This window comes from Dama dama, chromosome 15 (genome assembly GCF_033118175.1).
Source record: "Dama dama isolate Ldn47 chromosome 15, ASM3311817v1, whole genome shotgun sequence".
Lineage (NCBI taxonomy): Eukaryota > Metazoa > Chordata > Mammalia > Artiodactyla > Cervidae > Dama > Dama dama.
In genome coordinates, this window is record NC_083695.1 from 15,593,524 (window position 1) to 15,604,883 (window position 11,360).

The 11,360-nt window shown below is 44.9% G+C and overlaps 1 pseudogene; it reads left to right on the forward strand.

Annotated features, from left to right (window-relative positions):
* The first annotated feature begins 7,291 nt into the window (after positions 1-7,291).
* Positions 7,292-7,615, forward strand: LOC133070605 (uncharacterized protein C11orf98-like; annotated as a pseudogene).
* Positions 7,616-11,360: the final 3,745 nt, after the last annotated feature.

The window sequence follows — 11,360 nt, forward strand, 5'->3', positions numbered from 1 at the left end:
CGGTGGCCCTGATTTCTCCCCTCCTCAACTTTATCTTCTATAGCTTGAAATATCCCAGGAACCTGCTAATGCATTTCTCTTTAAACTGGTTTCCCATGGCTGCAAACAAAAGAACCTTAATAAATATATTAATAACGTAGGGGAAATGACAATGTGTGGCGACATCAAAAATTCAGAACACAATCTGTTTCAGTTAGCCTTGGTTGCATAATTAAGCACCCTAAAACTTGTGGTTTAAAACAAAGATGTATTATTTCTCACAGTTCTATGGGTTGAAGTGAAGTGGCTCAGTTGGGTCCACTGTTTGGGACCCCATGGACTGTAGCCTACCAGGTTCCTCCATCCGTGGGATTTTCCAGGCAGGAATACTGGCGTGGGTTACCATTTCCTTCTCCAGGGGATCTTCCCAACCCAGGGATTGAATCCGGGTCTCCTGCATTGTAGGCAGACGCTTTACCATCTGAGCCACCAGGGAAGTCAGCTAGGCCATTCCAAAGCTGGTTTCACTCTGCTGGTTTAGACTCAAACAGTTGCATTCAGCTGGAGGGAGAACTGGTCTGGAAGGTTCAACATGGCTTTACTCACATGCCTGACACTGGGGCTGGCTGTGGGCTGGGCTGTCTTGATACCCTCCCTGTATTCTTGTCCTCCAGGAGGTTATCCTAGCTTCTTCACCTGGCCCTTTCTTCTAAGGGGTTAATAGCATAAGTTGGAAGGCCTCTGAAGGTCATATACATCTCTCCTGCTGCAAGCTAATGCTCAAATAAGTCCCAAGGCTAGCCCAGATTCAGAGAGCAAGAAATCCCACCTCTCCCTGAGAGGAGTAAATGCAAACTTAAGTTGCCAAGTGGTGTGCATACAGGATGGAGGAATTTGTGGCTGTATTTTACAATCACACAACCACGCACACACAGTATAGAAGGTATGACACCATTTTCTGTATAACTGAAAAATAGGGTTAGGAATGATTTTTTTGCTTTACATTTCTCTATTGTGCACGTAGGTGCACGCCATTCATTCTAATTTTTTAAAGTATTATTATTCAGGGCTTACCACTTGGAAGTGACAAAAACCTGATTCAACTAGCTTAAACAGAAAGGGTATTGATTGGCTCTGGCAAGCCTAGACCCACGAATCCAGTCAATATCATCGGGACTCACTTCTCTCTCTTGGTCTCTGAGCCTTCCTCTGGGGGCTGGCCTTTTCTTCCACTACAGTGGACTTCCTCTTCACAGCTGGAGAAAGTGCAACTTGTACTCCAAGTTTATGTTGTCTTAGCTGAGGACCACCAGCAACAGACAACGTCTTAGTATTCCAGTTATAGAGAAAGCTTCTTGGCAGTCGCCAGGGGTAGGAGGTGATATGACTGGCCAGGCATGGGTCATGTTTCCATGCCTATGAGTGGGGATAGGGTGGGAGGCTGAAACTGATAGCCCCAGGAGACACAGGGAACAAGGAAGGGCTGGCTCCCCAGAGGAAGGAGCAGTAGGCAGACAAAACAACATATGTTCATCCATATATTCGTCTTTGTGTTTAAAAAAAAAAAAAAAAACAGGATGAGAAAGATCTAATTTGACAGCATGTGTGGGGAGAACCTTCTGGGACCTAGTTGACCATAAGTAAGATGCAACTGTTAAGACATTGAATACAATCATAAGCAGTAGCCACAAAGTTGTATTTCTTTATCAGGGGCAGTAAACCTTTCCTGTAGAGAATCCGCTGTTCCCAGAGCACTGAAGGACTGCCTGTGTAGAAGACAGTGTTGTTTTGTTCTACAGATAGAAATAGGACCGACAAGCAGAGATTAAAAGCTACAATTGTGGCAAATATGGACCTGCAACTGGTTTCTGAAGCAAGAGGGAGACTTTAGGGCTGACCTGTGGTGCTCACAGAAGAAACAGCGTAGAAAACAGACAGACACCAAAGGGACATCAGAGGCCGGACAGCAGGGTCCCCAGAAGGACAGGAGAGGGCTTTGGTAGAAGGAACCTTCAGTGAGAGGCAGCCCTGAGTGGGTCCATCTACAAGAGAGAGCGGGAGCTGATAGAAAGGAAGGTCAATGCTAGACTCCGGAAAGGTCATAGAAAGATAATAGAGATTTGCTACCCAAATATACAGATTCCAGGTATGAAAACCTGCTAGTGACCAAGTCTGACAGCCTCACAGAGTGGCAAGCCCCGCAGGCTGGCCTCCTTCGGGGTGCTGGGCTGAACTTCCTAGCTCCCTGCCTCCAGAGTCCTGCATCCTGAGGCCCAGACACTGCCGCTCCTTCCCCTCAGGGTGCCATCCCGTCTGTGTCAATATCTGTATCCTTCTGAGCTAAGAGAGGCCATCTTCCGAGAGCCCCCTAATTCACCCTTCCTTCCCCCTGAGGTGTTCTTTCCAGGCATGTGCCTCCTGCCTTTCCTGACCCCTCCCAGCCGGTGCGCCATCAGCTTTCATCTTCCCTTTTGTCTCTGGATTTTGCTTCTTTATCTATTTCCCTCTCCCTTGCCTTTTCCCTCACCTTCTGTCTCCAAACACAGACTTGGGAATCCACTATTCACTCTACCCTTTTTATAAACCCACCCCCCAGTGTAGAAGCTCACATGCTAATGTGCTAAGTCGCTTCAGTCATGTCCGATTCTTTGTGACCCTATGGGCTGTAGCCTGCCAGGTTCCTCTGTTCATGGGTTTCTCCGGGCAAGAGTACCTGAGTGGTGTGCTGTACCCTCCTCCAGGGGATCTTCCCAATCTAGGGATAGAACCCATCTCTTATGTCTCTTGCATCGGCAGGCAGATTCTTTAGCATGAGTGCCACTTGGGAAACCCCTGGATGCTACAGATGCTAGATATTTTCCACAGCATCCTTTGCAGCTATAATGTAGGCCTGTGACCTGAAAGTGAAAGTCGCTCAGTCATGTCTGACTCTTTGTGACCCCATGGACTATACAGTCCATGGAATTCTCCAGGCCAGAATACTGGCCTTCTTCAGGGGATCTTCCCAACTCAGGGATCAAACAGGTTTCCCACATTGCCAGTCGATTCTTTACCAGCTGAGCCACAGGGGAAGCCCAAGAGTACTGGAGTGGGTAGCCTATCTCTTCTCCAGCGGATCTTCTTAACCCAGGAATTGAACATGGGTCTCCTGCATTGCACGTGGATTCTTTACCAAATGAGCTATAAACTGCTAATCAGATACTCCTGCCCTAGGCTTAGAATCAGGGTCTGGTGGTGCTGAGAAGCAAGGACCAAGAAGATTTCTCTTTGGCTGAAATGCCAATTTCAGAGCCAGGTTCCTGGAGCAGTAGTGACCCCAGCACTTGGACAAATGCCTTTGTCCAGAGCCAACAGTGCCAGGGATGTAAGCTCCATTAGTCTCCACTGGTGTTCTTCCTCTCAGAGCCCCAAACCTGTTCCAGAGACTCTGGAAGCCACCCAAGCAGTGTTTAAATATTAATATATGTCTTTTCTCCTAAAATTAGCAGTGTTGATTTCTCTGAGCAAGCGCCCTGATGCACTGGACTGTCCTAATTCCTTCCTCCTCACTGACTGGTATCTGGTTTCTTTGGCAGCTTCCTATTCCTCCTCCTCTGTTTTCTTAAATGTGTCTATTTGTTTATTGAGAGGTGTGCTGGGTCATTGCTGCTCTGGCTTCTCTCTAGTTGTGCTGGCCTCTGTTGTTGCAGGGCCTGGGCTCTGGGGCACACAAGCTTCAGTAGATGTGACTCCCCAACTCTTGGGTACAGGCTCAGTAGCTGTGGTATATGGGCTTGGTTGCTCCACGGCACGTGGGATCTTCCCAGATCAGGGACCAAACTTGTGTCTGTTGCATTTGGCAGGCAGATTCTTTACCACTGAGCCACCAGAGAAGCCCTCCTCCTCCTCTTTTTAAAATTAAGGATTCCTCATTCTTTCTGCACCTCTCCCCACCTACGTGCAGAGTAGTGATGCCTGTGTATGCTATGGCATCAATGCCTCTGTGACCCCCAACCCCCAGGGCCAGACCACTGTGCAGCTCACTGGCCATTCCCGCTTGGTGCACAGCTTGCCAGAAGCTCATATTCAGTGTTCATATTTACCATCTTACTCTCCCACCAAGCCCTTTGTCTCTGTTCCCCATTTCATTAATGGCATTTTTATTCTCCCAGTCATAGAATCAAAATGTCAGGGTCATCCTAGAGCCTTGGTGCCCACATGCTAGGCTAGGGTGATCTTGTCCATCAGACAGTGCCTCCTGAGTTCAACCCCCTTATCACGTTGGTCAGGGATGGGAGACACAACTCAGGCATCATGCCCCCTTTGTGGCCTTGCAGAGAACAAGGACCTGATCCAAACAAAGGGTCTGCAGCAAGGGCAGACCCAGCTGTGTCACTGCACCCTCAGCCCCACCCCCATGCATGACTGCCAAGGGAAGCCAGTCCTGTGGCTCGGGATGGGATGGGGCTGTCAGAGCCACAGGCTGGTCCAGACTGCTGAATGTAGGCAGAGAAAAATCATACTTTTAAAAAATCATCAAATACAACTCAGTACTGTTTAACTGCCCTCTTTTTCTTCTTGTCTACAATGGAGGTAGTCAGGGACTACAATATAGAAAAATACATATGAACAGTTCCCTTTTTGTGGATAGGATCTGGGTGAAACATTTGTTTCACTGGATCAGTCCTGGTGGTCATAACCTTATGTCTGAACACCGTACCAGCAACAGAAAAAAATCAAGAATATGCATTGAAAACAACAAAATATTTAGCTTGAGTTCCTGCCAAGAAGCCTGGGGAAATACCCCCAGCTTGATAACCTGGAGCCTGTTCTTCAGAAGAGGATTCCCAAACAGCAAACCCCAACCTGTGTGCAAAACCGTCTGTCTATGCAACAGTGAGGTTGCCCAGACTCCTACTTATCTCTAGGGCTCTGGAGTTGTTCACTTCCTGAGAAGAGGAAAAGAGAGGTTCTGCGCCAGGACCCACTGACCGCAGACCCTGGCCTGGGCCCCCAGTTGAGCTCTGGCCTGAGAGGCTACTCGGCCCTGGGCCGCCTCTCAGGTGAAGACGCATGTCAGTGATCAGGTCACTGTAACAAAGCATCACACACTGGACAGCTTATCAACAACAGACCTTTATTTCTGACAGCCCTGGTCAAGCTGCCAGAATGGACAAGTTCTGGGGAGAATCTAGTTCATCCCTCACAGACTGTGTCCTCATATGGTAAGAAAAGGGGTGAGGGAGCTCTCCGGTATCTCTTATGATAGCAGAATCCAATTCATGGGGGCTCCACCGTCAGGACTGAATGGTCCTCCAAAGGCCTTACTCACCCCTTAGTATCATCACCTTGGGGGGTAGGTTTCACCATAGGAACTAGTGAAACAAGGACATTCCGTCCATAGCAACCCCTTGCTGCCTCTTATCTTCTAAGGCCTTTCTGGAACAGCCCCCAGCTCCTCCCTCCCTCCCCCTCTCCACCCTTCCCCTTCCAGTTCTGCCTGTCTCCCATTCCTTGTTGTTCCCACTCTTGGTTCCATCTAACAAAGAAGCAAAAATATCCCCAATTACCTTGACTACTTGATAATAAGCCATCAGATCCAGAAACAGTGTGATTACCATGGCAGTTTGTCAGAACATGGAATTCTGTGTGCGGCTCTTCTGACAGCAGCAGGAACGCCTGTTTTGAGAGTGAGCCCAGACTCATATCCCGACTGTCTTGCTCTGTGTGGGAATGCTGAGCCCAGGACCACCTAGCTGTGTAAGTTTCTGAAGACACTCTTGGCCAGACTGCCTGTATTGCATCAGCCCATCACCATGCATGTAAGGATATCTGTCTTTCTCTGAGGCTTCAGAATTTTCATGAGAGGATGACATTCTTAGTTAAGCAGCACAGACTCCCTACATTTCAATCCCCCCCCCCCACCCCCCCACCAGGTAACAGAGTCTCTAACTCTACCAGGCTGGGGAGCAAGAAAATATCTGTCCTGGAGGATTCCCTATTGAATATGCACTCTCTCCATGGCTCTAGAATTCCAAAATCTATTTTTTTTCCCCTGTATTCTAGCCAGTTTAGTAGAAAACCATGTACTTCGACAGCACCATTCTGGCCCCTCACAGAACTGCTTTTTCGGAATTGCATCTGGACAGGAAACAGCCAGACACAACTGTTGGATCTGGAAAGGGAGGTGACCTGGTCCTCATTTTGTGCATAATCCTCTGTGACAACCCATGGCAGAAAGTCATCTCAGTCTTTTATTGACAAGCTGACTAGTTTTTACGTCTTGAACATTGGAAATTCTGATTTTTTTTTTTTTCTTTGCTTCAGCTGCTATTAAGTATAGAGCCAAATTTGTGGTGCACTTTTGGGCATTAACATACTGGGGCTGTATTCTTTTCCTTGCTCTAAATTCCTCTCTTACAGATTTGATCTTCTTGTATTTCAGAATCACATGTATTTCAGAAGCTGACTTAAAATTTTTTTTTTTATTTTTGAAAATTGTTATTCTCCAAAATTCATGTAAAATGTGAACCTTTTAATTCAATGTGTTTTGCAGGAAATATGTAATATTTAATGAGATGTAATATGAGATTAAATATGTAATATGTAATGAGATCCTACACAGATCTCACATTGGTGTATAAGATACATGCTGCTGCTGCTGCTGCTGCTGCTAAGTCACGTAAGTTGTGTCCGACTCTGTGCAACCTCATAGATGGCAACCCACCAGGCTCCTCCATCCCTGGGATTCTCCAGGCAAGAATGCTGGAGTGGGTTGCCATTTCCTTCTCCAATTCATGAAAGTGAAAAGTGAAAGTAAAGTCTCTCAGTCGTGTCCGACTCTTTGAGACCCCATGGACTGTAGCCCACCAGGCTCCTCCATCTACGGGATTCTCCAGGCAAGAGTACTGGAGTGGGTTGCCATTGCCTTCTCTGATGAGATACATAAGAGATATTAAATAGCTTAATTGGAAATCAGTATCTAAATACACTTGAATCCTGAATATAAATATATATATGTATATATATCCATTTATACATATATATATGCATGCATAAATGAATCACTTTGCTATACACTTAACACAACATTGTATTAGGTTGGTACAAAAGTAATTGCAGTTTTGGACCCATGAATTTTAAGTCATTATAACTAGGCTCAAACACATTTTTATTCATCAAAATAGGAACCATTAAAATCAGCACATCTTGCATATAAGAAATAAGTTTGTTTATCCCTGCAGCATAAAAATCCATGCTTTAAGATTCAACAAACTCTTGGAAAGCATTTTCTGCCTCCTGCTGGTTGTGGAAGCATTTTCCCTGTGCATCCATGGGTGCTCCAGGCAGGAAGATCAACCGGCCATGACCTGAGCTGAAGAAGAAGCTGTTCAAATGACAGCAGATTTTGAACCAGGATCAGCGACTGAAGCACCGGGTGTCAGAGCTGTGAGCGTGTTTATGCAGTACTACCTCAAGAAGTGGGCATCCAGTGCCAGCATGACTCTGTCTGAGAAGAAGCACAGAAAACTCCAGCAGATCAGGCTCACCTGGAAAGAGAAAGCAGCCATGGAAGTGGACTAGTGAACCACAGCCCAAATCAAAAAAGAAGACAAAAGCTCCCTAGAATGTAGGCATGGAGGACTTTGAAGATTAAGAGCTAACTCTGAATCTTACTCTTCTACTGGATTCTTAGCTGGAGCCAGGAGGACTTGATGGTTGTTTCAAAAGACTGGAGAAACCATTGCTCCTTTTCAGTCTCCACATATTTCTCTTCCATGATGGCCTACTGCCCTGTCCTGAAGGGATTCATTGAGAAGAGTGTAGAAAAGAAAGATTGGAGAGGGAGTTCTAAGCAGTCAACTACATTTGTAATAAAGCCCTAGCCATCTCACTGAGATGTGTGTGATTAAATGTAGGAATGGGGATGGGCCAGGAAAAGGGATGGTGAGCATGGAAACAACAGTTGGGAAACAGGACCCACAGTGCTTACTTGAGCAGAGGCAATAAGAGTTAACCTCTTGATGGCCCTGTCTCCCCAGTGAGTGATACTGCAACTTTCTATTTCTGACAAAAATAAAGATTATTATGGAGATGGCAGAGGAGGAAGGGCTCTTGATACCAGCCCTGCCACTTCCCCTGTGTGACCAAAGTGGACAAGTGACTGTGATCGTCTTTGCTTCCTTTGCTGGATTATATTTTTAATAAAATGAACAGTCTTTATCACTAAAAAAAAAAGTTGTCAAGATGCTTGAAGAAGTGGTAGTCAGTTGGCAAGCGGTCAGGTGAATACGGCAGATGGGGTAAAATTTCATAACCAATTCATTCAACTTTTGAAGGACTGGTTGTGTGACCTGTGGTCAGACAGTGTCGTGGAGAAGAATTGGGCCCATTCTGTTGACTAATGCTGGCTGCAGGCTTTGCAGTTTTCAGTGTATTTCATCTATTAGCTGAGCATGCTTCTCAGATATAATGGTTTTGCTGGAATTCAGAAAGCTGTAGTGGATCAGACAGGCAGCAGACCACCAAACAGTGACCATGACCTCTTTTGGCTGCAAGTTTGGCTTTAGGAAGTGCTTTGGAGCTTCTTCTCAGTTCAGCCACTGAGTTGGTTGTTGCTGGTTGTTGTATAAAATCTACTTTTTGTCCCATGTCACAAATTGATCAAACAATGGTTCATTGTTGTCCCATAGAACAAGAGAAGTCAGCACATCAAAACAATGATGTTTTTATTTTCAGACAGCTCATGAGGCACCGACATACAAGTTTTTTCACCTGTCTTTCAAATGCCAAATGTCCATAGAATGGTCAGAGTTGAGTTCTTGGGCAACTTCTTGTGTAGTTGTAAGGAGGCCAACTTTGATGACTGCCCTCAATTGGTCGATGTCAATTTTTGATGGCCAGTCACTGTGCTTCTCATCTTCAAGCCTCTCATCTCCTTTGCAAAACTTCTTGAACCACCCCTGCACTATACATTCATTAGCAGTTCATGGGCCAAATGCTTTGTTAATGTTGCAAGTTGTCTCCATTGTTTTATGACCCATTTTGAACTTGAATTTTAAAAATTTCTTGAATTTACTTTTTGTCTAGCATCACTTCTATAGTCTGAAATAAATATAAAATAAACAGCAAGTAATAAATCAATAGCAAAAAATAAAGTGAGGAATGGACATTAAAGTGATACAAAAATATTAAATATATATATATATGTATGTATGTATTGTTGTTGTTTAGTTGCTAAGTTCTGTCTGATTCTTTTGCAACCCCATGGACTGTAGCCCACCAGGCTTCTCTGTCCATGGGATTTTCCAGGCAAGAATACTGGAGTGAGTTGCCATTTCCTTCTCCAGAGGATCTTTCTGACTCAGGGATTGAACCCACAACTCCTGCATTGGCAGGCAGATTCTTTACCACTGAGCCACTTGGGAAGTCCCATGTATGTGTGTGTGTGTATATATATAATTTTTGAATTGTGGATGAGTATAACAAATGACAAGTAGAATGGTAAAAATTAAAATAAACACTTTGTATTTCCACTCTTTACACAGCAGTGATAGCTTATGGTGAATGATGTCAGATTTGTGATCTCTGAAGAAGAAGATTTAGCTTGGGGATGACCAGGAACCAGGTTTGATCACCCAAGAGCATTTGTATAGCAGAGTTGGACAGAGAAAGCTTCTGACACAGACATCAAATGGGGGGTGGAGAGTGTCCCCCTTCCTTACTAGTCTTAGCAAGGAGCTATATACTTTTTCAATTGGTTGTTACAGTAAATAAAAAGAATGTCTCTAGGTTGTAAAGGTCTTAACAGGCCCACTCCCACAATTTACATTTTAAGATAACAGGATTAGAATTAACAATAGAAAGATCTTACCAGAAAAGCAAGAGAGTTCCAGGAAAACATATATTTCTGCTTTATTGACTATGCCAAAGCCTTTGACTGTAAGGATCACAAGAAAGTGTGGAAAATCTTGAAAGAGATAGGAATACCAGACCACCTGACCTGCCTCTTGAGAAACCCGAATGCAGGTCAGGAAGCAACAGTTAGAACTGGACATGGAACAACAGACTGGTTCCAAATAGGAAAAGGAGTACATCAAGGCTGTATATTGTCACCCTGCTTGTTTAACTTCTATGCAGAGTACATCATGAGAAACGCTGGGCTGGAAGAAGCACAAGCTGGAATCAAGATTGCCAGGAGAAATATCAATAACTTCAGATATGCAGATGACACCACCCTTATGGCAGAAAGTGAAGAAGAACTAAAGAGCCTCTTGATGAAAGTGAAAGAGGAAAGTGAAAAACTTGGCTTAAGGCTCAACATTCAGAAAACTAAGATCGTGGCATCCGGTCCCATCACTTCATGGCAAATAGATAGGGAAACAGTGGAAACAGTGACAGACTTTATTTTGGGGAGCTCCAAAAACACTGCAGATGGTGACTGCAGCCATGAGATTAAAAGATGCTTACTCCTTCGAAGAAAAGTTATGACCAACCTAGATAGCATATTAAGAAGCAGAGACATTACTTTACCAACAAAGGTCCATCTAGTCAATGCTATGGTTTTTCCAGTAGTCGTGAATGGATGTGAGAGTTGGACTATAAAGCAAGCTGAGTGGAGAAGAATTGATGCTTTTGAACTGTGGTGTTGGAGAAGACTCTTGAGAGTCCCTTGGACTGCAAGGAGATCCAACCAGTCCATCCTAAAGGAGATCAGTCTTGAGTGTTCATTGGAAGGACTGATGTTGAAGCTGAAACTCCAATACTTTGACCACCTGAGGCGAAGAACTGATTCATTTCAAAAGACCCTGATGCTGGGAAAGATTGAAGGTGGGAGGAGAAGGGGACGACAGAGGATGAGATGGTTGGATGGCATCACTGACTCAATGGACATGAGTTTGAGTCAACTCTAGGAGTTGGTGATGGACAGGGAGGCCTGGCATGCTGCAGTCCATGGGGTTGCAAAGAGTCGGACACGACTCTGCGACTGAACTGAACTGAACCAGACAGACACTGTAAGATGACAGGGTTAGTCAGAAGTTTCTTAAGAAGGAGAAACATGTCCTCAATCAGGATACATTGTTGTTATATAATCACTGGCACAGAGTTGAAGGAAGAGCCTACCCTCGAGCAAGATGAGTTGTTTTGTTGTGTAATCATTAGCTCTGGGCTTAAAGAAGAAAAGTTTGTCCTTTTCTTCTCTTGGAGAACCCCAGACCCCTTTCTCATCCCTGGGGATTCCGGACTTCTTTTCCAACCTAAGAACTGACTCTCATTTTCCCCTTTTTCTTTTAGGACAATTATGTTGCCAAGGAAAAGGGGTGGTGTTTTCATTCCATAACTACTTCCTGCATGGGGCACTGTCCCTAAATTGTTGAGGCAGCATATTCCCCTAACCCTCA